Genomic DNA, 17844 nt, shown 5'->3' with positions numbered 1-17844 from the left:
ATCCCTTATCAATTCATATCCACCTCTCAATAAGTTATATCCATCCCTTTCCCATTCATATCCACCTCTCAATAAGCTATATCCACCCTTACCAATTCATATCACCTCTCAATAAGTATATCCATCCCTTACCATTTCATATCCACCTCTCAATAAGTTATATCCATCCCTTTACAATTCATATCCACCTCTCAATAAGTTATATCCATCCCTTACCATCATATCCATTCTCAATAAGTATCCCCTTACCAATTCATATCACCTCTCAATAAGTTATATCCATCCCTTACCAATTCATATCCACCTCTCAATAAGTTATATCCATCCCTTACCCATTCATATCCACCTCTCAATAAGTTATATCCATCCCTTACCAATTCATATCCACCTCTCAATAAGTTATATCCATCCCTTACCCATTTATATCCACCTCTCAATAAGCTATATCCACCCCTTACCAATTCATATCCACCTCTCAATAAGTTATATCCACCCCTTACCAATTCATATCCACCTCTCAATAAGTTATATCCATCCCTTACCAATTCATATCCACCTCTCAATAAGTTATATCCATCCATTTCCCATTCATATCCACCTCTCAATAAGCTATATCCATCCCTTACCAAGTCATATCCACCTCTCAATAAGTTATATCCATCCCCCTTACCAATTCATATCACCTCTCAATAAGTTATATCCATCCCTTACCATTCATATCCACCTCTCAATAAGTTATATCCATCCCTTACCAATTCATATCCACCTCTCAATAAGTTATATCCATCCCTTACCATTCATATCCACCTCTCAATAAGTTATATCCATCCCTTACCAATTCATATCCACCTCTCAATAAGTTATATCCATCCCTTACCAATTCATATCCACCTCTCAATAAGTTATATCCATCCCTTCCATTCATATCCACCTCTCAATAAGTTATATCCATCCCTTTCCCATTCATATCCACCTCTCAATAAGCTATATCCATCCCTTACCAATTCATATCTACCTCTCAATAAGTTATATCCATCCCTTACCATTCATATCACCTCTCAATAAGTTATATCCATCCCTTCCATTCATATCACCTCTCAATAAGTTATATCCATCCCTTACCAATTCATATCCACCTCTCAATAAGTATATCCATCCCTTACCATTCATATCCACCTCTCAATAAGCTATATCCATCCCTTTTCCATTCATATCCACCTCTCAATAAGCTATATCCATCCCTTACCAAGTCATATCTACCTCTTAATGAGCTATATCCATCCCTTACCAATTCATATCCACCTCTCAATAAGTTATATCCATCCCTTACCAATTCATATCCACCTCTCAATAAGTTATATCCATCCCTTACCAATTCATATCCACCTCTCAATAAGTTATATCCATCCCTTACCAATTCATATCCACCTCTCAATAAGTTATATCCATCCCTTACCAATTCATATCCACCTCTCAATAAGTTATATCCATCCCTTACCAATTCATATCCACCTCTCAATAAGTTATATCCATCCCTTACCAATTCATATCCACCTCTCAATAAGCTATATCCATCCCTTACCAATCATATCACCTCTCAATAAGTTATATCCATTCCATTATCCATTCATATCCACCTCTCAATAAGTATATCCATCCCTTACCATTCATATCCACCTCTCAATAAGCTTATATCCATCCCTTCATTCATATCCACCTCTCAATAAGCTATATCCATCCCTTCCATTCATATCCCTCTCAATAAGCTATATCCATCCCTTCCATTCATATCACCTCTCAATAAGTTATATCCATCCCTTCCATTCATATCCACCTCTCAATAAGCTATATCCATCCCTTTACCAATTCATATCCACCTCTCAATAAGTTATATCCATCCCTTACCCATTCATATCCACCTCTCAATAAGCTATATCCATCCCTTACCAATTCATATCCACCTCTCAATAAGTTATATCCATCCCTTACCAATTCATATCTACCTCTCAATAAGCTATATCCATCCCTTACCCATTCATATCCACCTCTCAATAAGCTATATCCATCCCTTACCAATTCATATCCACCTCTCAATAAGTTATATCCATCCCTTACCCATTCATATCCACCTCTCAATAAGCTATATCCATCAATTCCTTATCCATTCATATCCACCTCTCAATAAGTTATATCCATCCCTTACCAATTCATATCCACCTCTCAATAAGTTATATCCATCCCTTACCAATTCATATCTACCTCTCAATAAGTTATATCCATCCCTTACCCATTCAATCATATCAACCTCTCAATAAGTTATATCCATCCCTTACCAATTCATATCCACCTCTCAATAAGTTATATCCATCCCTTACCAATCATATCACCTCTCAATAAGTATATCCATCCTTACCATTCATATCCACCTCTCAATAAGTATATCCATCCCTTACCATCATATCCACCTCTCAATAAGTATATCCATCCCTTACCATTCATATCCACCTCTCAATAAGTTATATCCATCCCTTTCCATTCATATCCACCTCTCTCAATAAGTTATATCCATCCCTTCATCAAGTCATATCCATCCATCTCAATAAGTTATATCCATCCCTTACCAATTCATATCCACCTCTCAATAAGTTATATCCATCCCTTACCAATTCATATCAACCTCTCAATAAGTTATATCCATCCCTTACCAATTCATATCCACCTCTCAATAAGTTATATCCATCCCTTACCAATTCATATCCACCTCTCAATAAGTTATATCCATCCCTTACCAATTCATATCCACCTCTCAATAAGTTATATCCATCCCTTTCCCATTCATATCCACCTCTCAATAAGCTATATCCATCCCTTTCCAAGTCACATCTACCTCTCAATAAGTTATATCCATCCCTTTCCCATTCATATCCACCTCTCAATAAGCTATATCCATCCCTTACCAATTCATATCCACCTCTCAATAAGTTATATCCATCCCTTACCAATTCATATCCACCTCTCAATAAGTTATATCCATCCCTTACCAATTCATATCCACCTCTCAATAAGCTATATCCATCCCTTTCCCATTCATATCCACCTCTCAATAAGCTATATCCATCCCTTACCAAGTCATATCCACCTCTCAATAAGCTATATCCATCCCTTGCCTATTCATATCCACCTCTCAATAAGTTATATCCATCCCTTACCCATTCATATCCACCTCTCAATAAGTTATATCCATCCCTTACCAATTCATATCCACCTCTCAATAAGCTATATCCATCCCTTACCAATTCATATCTACCTCTCAATAAGTTATATCCATCCCTTACCCATTTATATCCACCTCTCAATAAGCTATATCCATCCCTTACCAATTCATATCCACCTCTCAATAAGTTATATCCATCCCTTACCAATTCATATCAACCTCTCAATAAGCTATATCCATCCCTTACCCATTCATATCTACCTCTCAATAAGTTATATCCATCCCTTACCCATTCATATCTACCTCTCAATAAGTTATATCCATTCCTTACCCATTCATATCTACCTCTCAATAAGTTATATCCATCCCTTACCCATTCATATCCACCTCTCAATAAGTTATATCCATCCCTTACCCATTCATATCCACCTCTCAATAAGTTATATCCATCCCTTACCCATTCATATCTACCTCTCAATAAGTTATATCCATCCCTTACCCATTCATATCTACCTCTCAATAAGTTATATCCATCCCTTACCAATTCATATCCACTTCTCAATAAGTTATATCCATCCCTTACCAATTCATATCCACTTCTCAATAAGTTATATCCACCCCTTACCAATTCATATCCACCTCTCAATAAGTTATATCCATCCCTTACCAATTCATATCAACCTCTCAATAAGTTATATCCACCCCTTACCAATTCATATCCACCTCTCAATAAGTTATATCCATCCCTCACCCATTAATATCCACCTCTCACTCTCAATAAGTTATATCCATCTTCTATCAATTTATCCACCACTCAATAAGCTATATCCATCCCTTATCAATTCATATCCACCTCTCAATAAGTTATATCCATCCCTCACCCATTAATATCCACCTCTCACTCTCAATAAGTTATATCCATCTTCTATCAATTTATCCACCACTCAATTAGTTATATCCTTCCCTTACCTATTCATATCCACCTCTCAATAAGTTATATCCATCCCTTACCAATTCATATCAACCTCTCAATAAGCTATATCCATCCCTTTCCCATTCATATCCACCTCTTAATAAGCTATATCCATCCCTTACCAATTAATATCTACCTCTCAATAAGCTATATCCATCCCTTACCTATTCATATTCACCTCTCAATTAGTTATATCCATCCCTTACCTATTCATATCCACCTCTCAATAAGTTATATCCATCCCTTTCTCATTCATATCCACCTCTCAATAAGTTATATCCATCCCTTTCCCATTCATATCCACCTCTCAATAAGCTATATCCATCCCTTACCAAGTCATATCTACCTCTCAATAAGCTATATCCACCCCTTACCAATTCATATCCACCTCTCAATAAGTTATATCCATCCCTTACCAATTCATCAACCTCTCAATAAGCTATATCCATCCCTTACCCATTCATATCTACCTCTCAATAAGCTATATCCATCCCTTACCAATTCATATCCACCTCTCAATAAGTTATATCCATCCCTTACCAATTCATATCTACCTCTCAATAAGTTATATCCATCCCTTACCAATTCATATCAACCTCTCAATAAGCTATATCCATCCCTTACCAAATTCATATCTCAATAAGCTATATCCATCCCTTACCCATTCATATCTACCTCTCAATAAGCTATATCCATCCCTTACCAATTCATATCCACCTCTCAATAAGTTATATCCATCCCTTACCCATTCATATCTACCTCTCAATAAGTTATATCCATCCCTTACCCATTCATATCCACCTCTCAATAAGTTATATCCATCCCTTACCCATTCATATCTACCTCTCAATAAGTTATATCCATCCCTTACCCATTCATATCCACCTCTCAATAAGTTATATCCATCCCTTACCCATTCATATCTACCTCTCAATAAGCTATATCCATCCCTTACCCATTCATATCTACCTCTCAATAAGCTATATCCATCCCTTACCCATTCATATCTACCTCTCAATAAGCTATATCCATCCCTTACCCATTCATATCTACCTCTCAATAAGTTATATCCATCCCTTACCCATTCATATCTACCTCTCAATAAGTTATATCCACCCCTTACCAATTCATATCCACCTCTCAATAAGTTATCCACTTCTCAATAAGTTATATCCATCCCTTACCAATTCATATCCACTTCTCAATAAGTTATATCCACCCTTACCAATTCATATCCACTTCTCAATAAGTTATATCCACCCCTTACCAATTCATATCCACCTCTCAATAAGTTATATCCATCCCTCACCCATTAATATCCACCTCTCACTCTCAATAAGTTATATCCATCTTCTATCAATTTATCCACCACTCACTTAGTTATATGCATCCCTTACCAATTCATATCTACCTCCCAATTAGTCTATATCCATCCCTTACCAATTCATATCTACCTCTCAATAAGCTTTTTAAATCCCCCAACAATTCCTACACTAGGGTTCCCACTTATGCCATATCCTTTTAAGCACAAAAAATACCTCTTTTTCTCTGAAAGTCCATTCAAATTATACAAAAGGGTCTCCTTTTATCTGAGAATAACCCCATTAACGGAACACTGGATTACTCACTGAATATGTGTTGAATTAGCTTAGATGTTAAGGTACATGAATAAATTATTCTGAGTCATTTAATTGAAGAAATGTCATCTCTTTCACCTTCTAATATGTTGCTGAAATTTTGAAGAATGTAATCATCATTGAACTCCACTGAATTGTTCTCATGTTTGATTCGACAATACAAAGCCAACAAACCTAATTGTCAATAAGCGGCCATTCTGTCTCAACAAACACATTGTTTAAATTTGAAATTCTAACTGTTTGGTAATTGAACAGTGTTCAAATTAATTTTTCTGATGAGTAGGCATAACCCACACCATAATTAAATTTGAAGAAGTCAGCCATGTAAATTCTGGAGGAGAGCTATTTCTACACCAACTTCTTTGTTTCTCCTCCCAAATTTTGTACACCTAATGAAATCTTCACATCTGTCAACATCACCACAGGCTGGGAGCATCGTCTGAGGATTGTGTCACTCAGAGCTACTAACATCATTAAATTGATACTGTTTCAATAGTAGTAAATGAAACAATTACTGACAAGATTACATTGTTGTTTAATCTGTTAAATCAAACACGATGTACTACTAGTGATTTATCAAACACACATCAGTTTGTTTCTATCTTATGTAGGTATTAAATTCTATAAAGAATCTGTATTTTTTTCTCTTGGCAATGACACACTACATATTTCATGTCAACATTTCACTGGTAGGTTATGTTAACATCACTGTACAATTGCTTTCTTCAAAATGTTGGTAACCAAACAGTAACCATGTAAAATTTTGTTTTATGTTGGTTTCCAAGGCAGCCTAACTTCCTACATTTTTTTGTATTGCAATATTGAAAATTTCTGCAATAAGTATGTTTTAAGTTCTGCAGGAGTTACTACAATAGTCTTTAGATGAGTGAACAGAAGTCACTAGGTTAGAGATGTATAAGTCGTCCATATTTAGACTGTTAATGAAACACCATAAAAATGACACCATCCTTCATGTTTCCAATTACAGTAACATATAGATACATGTTTGTACATTAAACATTTACTTGGCTGATGACGTAACTCACTAGGTTGTACTTTCATAACCAAATGAGTTGTGATGTACTCTTTGGGTACATGAAAGACAGTTTGAAAGACTTGTACAACCTGAAAAGTTGTTTTTTTCTGAAAATGCAACACAGACTTAAAAACTGAACATACATCTAAGAACTTGGCCCACGTTGGTCCTGACATAATGATTGACGATGGACAAATATAGTCCGCTCTTATTTAAAAGCTCTACAAAACAACACTTGTGAATGTCAATTTATTCAGAAAACTTGAGATACATGGAAGGGATTTTTACCCACCGCGCATCTTTGCATTTTGACCTTATCGATGTGACAGCAGTTTAAATGGGAATTAAGGTGCTACAACCTACGATTTTAACCAATTTGTTACCACTCGCTAGGAAATCCTTACAATCAAAGAGTCAGTATGTAAATTATTTGTCAAATTCCATTCAAACGTCAAGTAGATGTGCTGTAACTAGCCTTGTAAGCCTAGAAATCGGCAGAAAAACTAGAAATTTCTTCGCCAGCTGTGTTCAGCCGTTTCAGTTTCAGTATGGAATCTATGTGTTTGCACCACAGGTTTTTCACAGGCTACTGCAAAAATATCAGATTTGGTTATTTTTCAAATTTTGCTTCAGAAAGATTACATAAATACCTCAGGGTTATAAACAGCACAGAATGTTCATTCCTGTGTCCATTCAATTGTGTGTTCAGATTAATTCTAGTTCATCATAATCTCCCATATTGTATCCAGTATTATAACCATTATTTTCCGATACCAATTTCAATACGGGAGACAAACAAAATCAAATTCACCCATATAAACTGAAACATCAATTCTCCAGGCATAAATTGTTAAATCTGTATAATATATCTATCCTAAATAGGATCTTAAATGAGTGTTGAAGAAATCCAGCAAATGTCTCCTCAAGTCCTGACGTCACTTTATTGTTTCTGTCATGACTTCACAATGGATTTCATAGATGCTATAGGCATAATCAAAGGAAATCACTGCCGGTTAATATTACACTGGCAAAATCACTCCCGGTTAGTATTACTTGTGCGAAATCACTCCAATATAGTATTACAAAGGCAAAATCACTCCCAGTTAGTTATACACAGGCAAAATCACTCCTGGTTAGTATTATTCAGGCGAAATCACTCCTGGTTAGTATTGCATGGGCGAAATCACTCCTGGTTAGTATTACACAGGCGAAATCACTCCTGGTTAGTATTACATGGGCGAAATCACTTCTGGTTAGTATTACATGGGCGAAATCACTCCTGGTTAGTATTACATGGGCGAAATCACTCCTGGTTAGTATTAAATGGGCGAAATCACTCCTGGTTAGTATTACCTGGGCGAAATCACTCCTGGTTAGTATTACATGGGCGAAATCACTCCAATATAGTATTACAAAGGCAAAATCACTCCTGGTTAGTATTACATGGGCGAAATCACTCCTGGTTAGTATTACAAGGGCGAAATCACTCCTGGTTAGTATTACATGGGCGAAATCACTCCTGGTTAGTATTACATGGGCGAAATCACTCCTGGTTAGTATTACTTGTGCGAAATCACTCCAATATAGTATTACAAAGGCAAAATCACTCCCAGTTAGTTTTACACGGGCAAAATCACTCCTGGTTAGTATTACACGGGCGAAATCACTCCTGGTTAGTATTACATGGGCGAAATCACTCCTGGTTAGTATTACACGGGCGAAATCACTCCTGGTAAGTATTAATACATCGGCGAAATCACTCCTGGTTAGTATTACATGGGCGAAATCACTCCTGGTTAGTATTACATGGGCGAAATCACTCCTGGTTAGTATTACACGGGCGAAATCTCTCCCGGTTAGTATTACACGGGCGAAATCACTCCTGGTTAGTATTACACGGGCGAAATCATTCCTGGTAAGTATTACATGGGCGAAATCACTCCTGGTTAGTATTACATGGGCGAAATCACTCCTGGTTAGTATTACATGGGCGAAATCACTCCTGGTTAGTATTACTTGTGCGAAATCACTCCAATATAGTATTACAAAGGCAAAATCACTCCCAGTTAGTATTATTCAGGCGAAATCACTCCCAGTTAGTATTATTCAGGCAAAATCACTCCTAGTTAGTATTATTCAGGTTAAATCACTCCTGGTTAGTATTATTCAGGCGAAATCACTCCCAGTTAGTATTATTCAGGCAAAATCACTCCTAGTTAGTATTATTCAGGTTAAATCACTCCTGGTTAGTATTATTCAGGTGAAATCACTCCCAGTAAGTATTACACGGGCGAAATCACTCCTGACTAGTATTATTCAGGTGAAATCACTCCCGGTTAGTATTATTCAGGTGTAACACTCCCGGTTAGTATTATTCTGGTGAAATCACTCTTGGTTAGTATTATTCTGGTGAAATCACTCCCGGTTAGTATTATTCTGGTGAAATCACTCTTGGTTAGTATTATTCTGGTGAAATCACTCTTGGTTAGTATTATTCAGGTAAATTCACTCCTGGTTAGTATTATTCAGGTAAATTCATTCCTGGTTAGTATTATTCAGTTAAAATCACTCCTAGTTAGTATTACATGGGCGAAATCCTTGGATATCAGGTAGATGAAGTTATGGTATGAATTAGTGTAATTATTGGTGAAATTTGGTGGGAAGAACATTAGGGGTGGGTTGGAGGCCAGATATTAGGACTGAACTATAACGTTATATCAGATCTATTTCTGTCCTTTTATTGTTTTACTGACTTGTGTTTATCGTTCGAGTCCAGCAACACTGCCTACCGAAGAAGGACAAAATGTGCCATGTCCCCTGTGTGACATGTGTAAAAAAGACGAAGACACCCAGAGTCAGGGGAGGGAAAGATTGGCTGAATAGCTATACCGTTCATTTTAAACACATCTATTCCCAACAGGGAAAGCACAGAAGGAAATTAGACCTACACAGTTCACACAAACATACCTTCGTAATTCAATCTAAACATAATTGAATACAACTTTTCATGTTCACTTTCTGTCCTTTCTTTCTTTTTTTCATTTTTTTTCACGAAATTTTTTTCAAACAATCCCGTTTTTGAGTTTAGTTTTAGCTACTTTCGACAATGATTCCTTCTCCATATTGTTGTTTTCAACGTTACATAACCACAACTTTCAATCGCTGATGTTAGCTGCCAACAAACAACACATATTACTCAGAAAACCTTTTGGCAATCACAGTCAAAACTTGATCACCAACTGGGTACACTAGATTTCCATTTGAGATTGCTTTAGGTAGAAGTTTCAACCTATATATATAATAAGAGAACAAACAAAATACTTAATATCATATACATGTATATTACGTACATCCTAAAAACATTTTTTTTTTATTCAAAAGGTTCCTTATAATAAAATATTAAAATAATGAAAGAATAAATAATAAAACTTGGTGCAAAATACATATTTTTGTTTAATCATTTTTTTTTTTTTTTTTTGTAATAGAATAATTTTGTCTCTTCACAACAAATAAAGTATTGTCTATAACGTAGGCCTTTTATATATAATGGCAATATTGAAGAAAAGAAAATTTAATCCTCAGAAAAAAAGATACCTAATGGGTCAATATAATCTCATATCACCAATACATTAAATGGTTACTCATAATATTTTTATATATTTTTTTTTAAATCAGGTTTTTTGGGTTTTTTTTTTTTATTTTTTAAAATTAAACCACTGAATGTTGACACACAAAAATGGCTGATTCAGCAGTATATCAGTGAGAATTGGACTAACTATTGAACAAGAGATCCCAGAGGGATCTTGGCGCCCACCTAAGAACTATCTTTGTCTGACAAAGGAAAGAGGGATCTTTTCTCTGCTTTTCAAGCTTTTACTACATATTACTACACATGAAATTTCAAAAAGATCCTTTGACTGCTTTCTGAGATATATAACAGTAACAAACTTCAATTATCAAAATCCAAGATGGCGTCCTGTCGGCCATCTTGTTCACTGATCGGTACCAAAATGCAATATGCATAACCAGGGACCTAGGGGAACCTGCACATGAAATTTGAGACAGATCCCTTCAGTACTTAAGTGGTAACAAGCTTCAACTATCAAAATCCAAGATGGCGTCCTGTCGGCCATCTTGTTCACCGATGGGTCTGAAAATGCAATATGCACAACTAGACCCCTAGGGGAATCTGCACATCAATTTGAGACAGATCCCTTCAGTACTTTCTGAGAAATAGCTGTAACAAAGTTCAATTGTCAAAATCCAGGATGGCGGCCTGTCGGCCATCTTGTTCATTGATTGGTCCCAAAATGCAATATGCACAACTAGGCCCCTAGGGGAACTTACATGTGAAATTTGAGAAAGATCCCTTCAGTACATTCTGAGAAATTGCGGTAACAAACTTTAACAATCAAAATCCAAGATGGCTGCCTGGCGGCCATTTTGTTGACCGATTGGTCCAAAAATACAATATGCACAACTAGGGCCCTAGGGGAACCTACATATAAAATTTGAGAAACATCCCTTCAGTACTTTCTGAAAAATAGCGGTAACAAGAATTGTTAACGGACGGAAGGACGGAAGGACAGACGGACGGAAGGACGGACCACGGACAAAAAGCGATTTGAATAGACTAAAAAACTCTGAGTACACAGCTAACAGTCGAAAAGGGGCCAGAACTCTTCATAAGCTTACTATGTAACAGCCTTGTGAATCATATGCTGCTATAACACAATCTGTCACCAAGTGGTTTGCTGGGGTTTTGGGTATTTTCCCCAATTCTGTGATTCGGAGGTCCATCAGGATGTGGCTATTTAGTTTGGGGAATTAGCGTGGTATCGCATAAGCCACACCCTTCTGAAACCTCCCTTTTGGTCTACGCACTTGGTGAACTGTTCATTTGATTTGTTGATGATTAACAAAACACAGTTGATTTCCTCTTCAGTATTTATTTTCCATTCTTGTCATTCTAATACACATTACATATTGGGATGCTGGCCTGAACTATAAATTTGGTCTAAAATGTCCATTGGTCCTGTGCACAGGCCAGCACACCACTTGCTCTCGGGTCCACACTCTTTCTCTAACTACATGTAACTAACACACTCCATATCATTATCCCTTATGTTACAATTAATTACTAGAGATAGAAAGTTAGACTTTGATTGGCTATACAATTAATTAGTGGGCGAAGTTACCCTAAAAATCTTACATTACAGTGATATTCTAATATGCCCTTACAGTAAATGCCTATGGTCAACATTGTACAATAGAACCCAAATTAAATGGACATGTTTATTTTACTAATTACAATTAGACTGGCTGAGCCAGCTTAGGGGCTGGTCACCTGTCGACTCCCTTAACATGCCAAGACTGGTCACTGGTCAACTCGAACTAATGAACACTATTCAAATCCAGTTATCTAGTCTTAGCTCCAAAATCCTTAATACAAACCAACTATAATAATCTCCTATATTTGAAATACAATTTATACTGAAATATCTGAACGAATGTTTGAAATATAAAAATTACTATTTTTGTACCGTGACACATTCCTCCCTTCCCAATAAGTTTGCTCCGCAAACTTTAAAAGCTTTTAATAACAAGAATGCTTAATTTATAATAACACATTTTTTTTTTGACAAATTTAAGCAATACTTTTACAGAATACAATTATATATACATAAGAAAAAAAAATTAACCTACAGAACTTGTTTTTAAACAAATAAAATGCATTAACTATATGAAATAATGCTAGTCTGCATGATTGATCAAGTCATAACAGACTAACAAAAACAACGCTCATGAATATAGGTGATCAGGCTATAGACACGATTGTCGTATTATAGGAGGAAAAAAAAATCTTGACTTAGTAATTTAAAGAAAGAAACAAATAATAATAAGTTATATCCAAAAAAAAAAAAATCTGTTACTCCCATAAAAACATTAATTTTTAGTCTATTATTACATAATAATGTAATGTAAGCAAAACTGATGTCTATTACAATGTAATATTGTAAGTAAAAGTACCTACATATTATACTCAAAATAATAAAACACTAATCTATAAGATGACTCTCACACATTCACATAACATGTTACATGAAAATACATATAAAACTGTAATGAAAAAGAAATAACATATTAATTATGTACATACTGCAGTATTGATTAACTTGATTCACATACAAAGTTATCATAATGCTGTCTTTTGAAAACAAGGAGCTATAAACAAAACACATTATGACTATATTTCATCTTTGACTGTCTCCATTAAATTCTCAATATACAAATTATTCACTAAATTCATCAATATATATGTTCATTATTATAGTCACTCCATTTATCACTTGATATGTACGTTACATTATATGAATGTCCATTACTGGAAATGTTTATTGTGTTTCCCTCACTGGAATCCTCATTAGCATGTCGATACACAGACTTTTCATCATTAGATATGTTGATCACATGACTGGTTCATTCATTAAATATTTTCATTACTTCACTGGGTTCATGCAACATTAGGTAAATTCATCACTGGGTTCCTTCATCATTAGGTAAATTCATCACTGGCTACTTCATAGGTAAATTCATCATTGTCTACTTCATAGGTAAACTCATCACTGTCTATTTCATAGGTAAACTCATCACTGTCTATTTCATAGGTAAATTCATCACTGTCTACTTCATAGGTAAACTCAACACTGTCTACTTCATATGTAAACTCATTACTGTCTATTTCATAGGTAAATTCATCACTGTCTATACTTCATATGTAACTCATCACTGTCTACTTCATATGTAAATTCATCATTGTTCATTGATATGTCCATCAATAGATAATTACATTGGTTAAAATTAAAGTTCATCACTAAATATGTTCATTCCATGATTGTCTGTATCTTCATCACTTCGTTGTATAAGTTGAATAATATTGTTTCTCTGGCCGATAGATTTTCAAGTTTCTGTACAACCACATATAAACACGTGCTGTTGTTTCCTAAAAGACACATGTAACTTTTTTTATACTTGAAATATTTTCTTCTATTTAATTTCTTATTCTGATATAAATATATTTTATTTCAACTGTTATATATGTATATATTTATATTTTTAAGGTTTGAAATAATGAAAGCCTATATACAAATGTACTTTACTAACTAAGATTTTTTTTTTTTTTTTAGAGAGAAAAAAAAAATGTAATTAAAGATATCCCACTATACTGTGTTGTCTACTAGCAGTTTAAGAGCAAACTTTGGTAAATGTTACCAGCTCGGCTAGCTCACTCGCAAACACTCTAGTACAGTAAAGGGATTTTTTTTTTTTACTACCTTGCCACTATTACAAATTTTTTTTTTTTTTTTTTCATCCAAATTTAGTCACCTATAATGTAATGAATGTTTTTAGAATTTCCACTAAGTGTATGGCCATTACACAAAAGTGTATCGCTAAACAAAACAATTTAAAACACTATAGGCAAGTAATATCTCATCTTTGCTCTCAATAAAATTTCTGTTTATGTTGATCGAAATAGATGAAAGACTCATGGTAATTTAAGGTACCACATTTTACTACAGTGATAATTCTTATTTGTGTTAAAACTATCTGATTGTCCTCAACTGCTTATTACACTGGCATTATATTTGGTTTTCTTTAGTAATTATAAGTAAAAACCTCTTTGGACCTATACCAAAGTTCTGGTATTTTTGTTACTGATCTACATACTACATCCAACATTATATTGAGGGCATGATTTACAGCAACTTTTGCCATGACTACATCTTGGGTCCACTCAGGCTGTTGTCCTGGAAGTTGTAGTAAATAGGAAGTGGTCCTTCCATCATATGCTGTTTCCAACATCCATGCATTGTTCCTTTGATACAGCTGGTCAGTACTTAGATATCTGTTCCTTGTGTCTTTATTTATTTTTGTTTGTTCCTGTATTACATAGTTGAGTATGAGTGTAGGTCCTACACTACTGTTGACTGTTTCATCATGTACCAAAGGGATCCATGCTGATTCTTCCTTTGTCGATGAGTATCTAACTTTGCAATAGAAAGTCTGGCGATGTCTTGAGTAAGCTATCCTTGTGATACAGTCAGCGTCTTTGTATCCAGTGGTAGTACAGCCTTGGTCTCTGTTGTATGGATCACAAAAATACTTGTCCCGAGGTGGACGATGGTTTTGAGTTGATGCAACAACTGCAGATTTTTGTCCTCATCTTGCTTGTTGAAAAATTTGTGATTTTTCAGAGGACGTTTTCTTTTTCTTCCGTCCATGTTCTTTTGGTCATGGAATTCTTTTCTTAGGTCTTCAGGAACCATACTCTGAAATAGCCATGCATTAGGTATATTCCTGTCTTTGTATTGTACATAGTAATACAGTGTTGAAATGTTTGAAATTTTTCTACTGACCTCTTTACAGATATCTTTCCTACAAAAACTTTTCCTATTTCTATTGGCCATAATAATATCTTACGTAGTGTTAAACTGAATCAAACCATTTAATTTAAAGCATATGTTTATATTTTTGTAACATGTGTCTAAAGGAAAGCACAAAGAAAGTGGTTGTACTCACTTGGGTCTTGTCTTGTCCTCTTCATCCTTTCTTAATAGCTATGTCCTTGTCCTGCTTTGCTGTAAAACTTGGCTTGAGGTGTGGTCCGGAATTCTGCACCATCTGTCACCAAGTGGTTTGCTGGGGTTTTGGGTATTTTCCCCAATTCTGTGATTCGGAGGTCCATCAGGATGTGGCTATTTAGTTTGGGGAATTAGCGTGGTATCGCATAAGCCACACCCTTCTGAAACCTCCCTTTTGGTCTACGCACTTGGTGAACTGTTCATTTGATTTGTTGATGATTAACAAAACACAGTTGATTTCCTCTTCAGTATTTATTTTCCATTCTTGTCATTCTAATACACATTACATATTGGGATGCTGGCCTGAACTATAAATTTGGTCTAAAATGTCCATTGGTCCTGTGCACAGGCCAGCACACCACTTGCTCTCGGGTCCACACTCTTTCTCTAACTAACTAACACACTCCATATCATTATCCCTTATGTTACAATTAATTACTAAAGATAGAAAGTTAGACTTTGATTGGCTATACAATTAATTAGTGGGCGGAGTTACCCTTAAAAATCTTACATTACAGTGATATTCTAATATGCCCTTACAGTAAATGCCTATGGTCAACATTGTACAATAGAACCCAAATTAAATGGACATGTTTATTTTACTAATTACAATTAGACTGGCTGAGCCAGCTTAGGGGCTGGTCACCTGTCGACTCCCTTAACATGCCAAGACTGGTCACTGGTCAACTCGAACTAATGAACACTATTCAAATCCAGTTATCTAGTCTTAGCTCCAAAATCCTTAATACAAACCAACTATAATAATCTCCTATATTTGAAATACAATTTATACTGAAATATCTGAACGAATGTTTGAAATATAAAAATTACTATTTTTGTACCGTGACAAATGTACTGAGAAGCCTATAAAAATATCCAGATACCATCCGATAATTTACAGATCCATGATGTTCTAAATCAGCACTCGGTAGTAATTTGCTTTCTCGTTACCGCCACAAAAAGCACAATATGAAGCGTAAATGAAGATAAACACCTATATTTCTATAACAAATGAGGACGACATGAAGCGTATCCTGCCATCAGTCTAATCAGTATCTAGTCAAGCCTAGGAATCTGGATACACATTCACATTCGGTGCAGAAAAAATTCCTCTTCCCTCAAAATGTGTGGATTGAACCTCTAATCTCAATTTCACAGCAGCCAAAAAATGTGGCAAGACAAAAAATAATAAATGGTTTAAAAGAGAGAATGAACACATCTTACAAGGAACTCTGAAACAGGTGTTTGTACCATCTACAACAACAATGTAGGATTTTTGGTAAGTTTTGGATCCCTGCGTGTTGGAGATGAGAGACCAGAGAGATAGGATCTGTTTGGTAAGGGCTTTGTTGTGGTGAAAACAAAAGCCAGATAAAATAGTGCAGCCTCTGTTTGATGTATACAAGTTCTGGATTTAAAGCCTTATTAGCTTGAGTATGGCATTCAAAATGCTTAGAAGTATATATACCAGCTATTTTGTTACAAGTGGCATTTAAAATTTTGAAATGGTAATTAATCTTTATTATTTCAACATTTCATTATAAATTATATCAAGGAAGATATAATTCAAATTGAATAAGAAATATACCAAATTTGTACCTTGACCAGTAGATATTCCTTTAATTTGAATTAAAACAATTTAATGCAGATAATTTGTAGTCAAAGCATTCTATAACAATGGTATCATATTTACTCAACAAGAAATTGTTTTCTCATCAACTATCCTAACCATCTCCGTCTATAGAAGGGACATTATCAAGCTGACTGTATACAACACATCCTACATAACCAAGCTGTTACATTCATTTGCTTCATAAATTTCACTCTGTGTTTTTCAAATCACCATAATGACTTTTCAATGTCATTTAATTGTAACAGACAAATATCGAAAGAACTTGAACTTAAAGATGCTCCATCGCCAACAGAGCATAAATGATATTCTCCATTTGAACAATAGTTGATATGTACATATATGTATGACATAAAAAATAATATAAGATATTTTATTTTGTCTTTGGTGCATGCGCAATCAGTACTTCATTCCATATAGGACATATTGCCAGGGAATTTTTTCGGGATGCAATAAATTATTTGGAATACTTTTCTCTTGAAGTAAAATTAGAAGCTCAAAGTTTTCAATGGTGGTAATAGTGTAACATAAGTAACTTTTGTAACTGGAGAAAAATAAATTTGTCTGCATGCTTCTGTTTTTGATAGAGAAAAAAAATACTGTTTGTCAGCGGTGGAGCATCTTTAAACCATTTACAAAGTTTGCTGTCATTTTTATACTGTATACACATACTATCTGTTATCAATTTGGCAATTTTATTAGATGATACTCA

General features: G+C 35.0%; 1 protein-coding gene and 2 long non-coding RNA genes across 7 annotated transcripts in view; 1 reads left to right on the top strand and 2 right to left on the bottom strand.

Annotated features, from left to right (window-relative positions):
* Positions 1-17844, bottom strand: part of LOC138334348 (vitamin D3 receptor B-like) — a 580118-nt gene that overhangs the window by 311795 nt on the left and 250479 nt on the right. The window lies entirely within an intron of this gene.
* Positions 1-17844, top strand: part of LOC138334353 (uncharacterized) — a 51981-nt gene that overhangs the window by 4602 nt on the left and 29535 nt on the right. The gene's annotated exons all lie outside the window — the stretch shown is intronic.
* LOC138334342 (uncharacterized) lies at positions 11794-15994 on the bottom strand. The gene is made up of 2 exons (XR_011210111.1): positions 15441-15994; positions 11794-15190 (listed from the first exon to the last, which is right to left on the bottom strand). It is a non-coding gene; the product is annotated as an uncharacterized lncRNA (long non-coding RNA).

Source organism: Argopecten irradians, chromosome 11 (genome assembly GCF_041381155.1).
Source record: "Argopecten irradians isolate NY chromosome 11, Ai_NY, whole genome shotgun sequence".
NCBI classification, from domain to species: domain Eukaryota; kingdom Metazoa; phylum Mollusca; class Bivalvia; order Pectinida; family Pectinidae; genus Argopecten; species Argopecten irradians.
The sequence above is the reverse complement of the archived record's forward strand: the minus strand, read 5'-3'. Positions and strand labels throughout refer to the sequence as shown.